Below are 2,477 nucleotides of genomic sequence, written 5' to 3'. Positions count from 1 at the left end.
ATGACACTAAATTCATATCTTTCGATAGTAACTCTGAACGTGAATGGGCTAAATGATCCCATCAAAAGACGCAGGGTTTCAGACTGGATAAAAAAGCAAGACCCATCTATGTACTGTCTATAAGAGACTCATTTTAGACCTAAGGACATCTCCAACCTGAAAATGAAGGGGTGGAGAACCATTTACCATTCAAATGGTCCTCAAAAGAAAGCAGGGGTAGCCATCCTCATGTCAGTTAAATTAAAGTTTATCCCAAAGACTGTAGTAAGAGATGAAGAGGGACACTATATCATACTTAAAGGGTCTGTCCAACAAGAAGACCTAACAATCGTGAATATTCATGTCCCTAACGTGGGTGCTGCCAAGTACATCAGTCAATTAATAACCAAATTAAAGAGATACTTAGATAATAATACACTAATAGTAGAAGACTTCAACACAGCACGTTCTGCAAATGACAGATCTTCTAAGCACATCACCAAAGAAACAAGGACCTTAAATGATACACTGGACCAGATGGATTTCACAGATATATACAGAACTTTCCATCTGAACGCAACAAAATACACATTCTTCTCAAGGGCACATGGAACTTTCTCCAGAATAGACCACATACTGGGTCACAAATCGGGTCTCATCCGATACCAAAAGATCGGGATTAGCAGTGATCATGCCTCGAATAAACCTCATTGGCTATGATAGTGCCACTGTGCAAAGCTAAAAAGATCGGGATTATCTGCGACATATTTTCAGACCACAATGCTTTGAAACTAGAACTCAATCACATGAAGAAATTTGGAAGAAACTCAAACACATGGAGGTTAAAGAGCATCCTACTAAAAGATGAATGAATGAGTCAACCAATAAATGGGAGAAGAATTAAAAAGATTCATGGAAACTAACGAAAATGAAGATACAACCATCCAAATTCTTTGGGATCCAGCAAAAGCGGTCCTAAGAGGGAAATACATCGCAATACAAGCACCTCTCAAAAAATTGGAAAAAATTCAAATTCACAAGCTAACTTCGCACCTAAAGGAACTGGAGAAAGAACAAGTAAAACGAATGCCAAGCAGAAGAGAGATAATAAAGATTTTAGCAGAACTCAATGAAATAGAGATCAGAACTGTAGAACAGATCAACGAAACCAGGAGTTGGTTCTTTGAAAGAATTAGTAAGATAGATAAACCATTAGCCAGCCTTGTTTAAAAAAAGAAAAAAGAAAAAAGACTCAAATTAATAAAATCATGAATGAAAGAGATCACAACCAATACCAAGGAAACAAAACAATTTTAAAAACGTATTATGAGCAGCTAATGCCAACAAATTAGGCAATCTAGAAGAAATGGATGCATTTCTGGAAAACCACAAATCACCAAAATTGGAACAGGAAGAAGTAGAAAACCTGAATAAGTCAATAACCAGCGAGGAAATTGAAGCAGTCATCAAAAACCTCCCAAGACACAAAAGTCCAGGGCCAGATGGCTTCTCAGGAGAATTTTATCAAACATTTAAAGAAGAAATAATACCTATTCTACTAAAGCTGTTCCAAAGGATAGAAAGGGACAGAATACTTCCAAACTCGCTTTATGAGGCCAGCATCACCTTGATTCCAAAACCAAACAAAGACCCCACCAAAAAAGGAGAATTATGGACCAATATCCCTGATTAACACGGATCCCAAAATTCTCAACAAGATGCTAGCTAATAGAATTCAATAGTACATTTAGAAGATTATTCACCATGACCAAGTGGGATTTACTCCCGTGATGCAAGGTTGGTTCAATACTCGTAAAACAATCAATGTGATAAATCACATCAACAAGAGAAAAAACAAGAACCATATGATCCTCTCAATAGATGCAGAGAAACCATTTGACAAAACACAGCATTCCTGATCAAAACTCTCCAGAGTCTACGGATAAAGGGAACATTCCTCAGCATCTTAAAACCCATCTGTGAAAAGCCCACAGCAAATATAATTCTCAATGGGGAAACACTAGGAGCCTTTCTCCTAAGATCAGGAACACGACAGGGATGTCCACTCTCACCACTGTTATTCAACATGGTACTAGAAGTCCTAGCCTCAGCAATAAGACAACAAAAAGAAATAAAGAGCATTCAAATGGGCAAAGGAGAAGTCAAACTCTCCCTCTTCACAGATGACATGATACCGTACAGAGAAAACCCAAAAGACTCCACCCCAAGATTGCTAGAACTCATACAGCAATTCAGCAATGTGGCAGGATACAGAATCAATTCCCAAAAATCAGTGTCATTTCTATACACTAAGAATGAGACTGAAGAAAGAGAAAATAAAGGAGTCAATCCCATTTCCAATTGCACCCAAAAGCATATGAATAAACCTAACCAAAGAGGCAAGGGATTTATACCCTAAAAACTTCAGAACACTTCTGAAATTGAGGAAGACACAAAGAGATGGAAAAATATTCTATGCTCATGGATTGGAAGAATTA

The 2,477-nt window shown here is 37.5% G+C and overlaps 1 pseudogene; it reads right to left on the bottom strand.

Annotated features, from left to right (window-relative positions):
• Positions 1 to 561: 561 nt before the first annotated feature.
• On the bottom strand, positions 562 to 719 carry LOC121474646 (annotated as a pseudogene).
• Between the last annotated feature and the right edge of the window lie 1,758 nt (positions 720 to 2,477).

The sequence above is a fragment of the Vulpes lagopus genome, chromosome 1 (assembly GCF_018345385.1).
Source record: "Vulpes lagopus strain Blue_001 chromosome 1, ASM1834538v1, whole genome shotgun sequence".
NCBI lineage: Eukaryota > Metazoa > Chordata > Mammalia > Carnivora > Canidae > Vulpes > Vulpes lagopus.
Note: the sequence above shows the minus strand (reverse complement) of the source record. Positions and strands in the feature narration are given on the sequence as shown.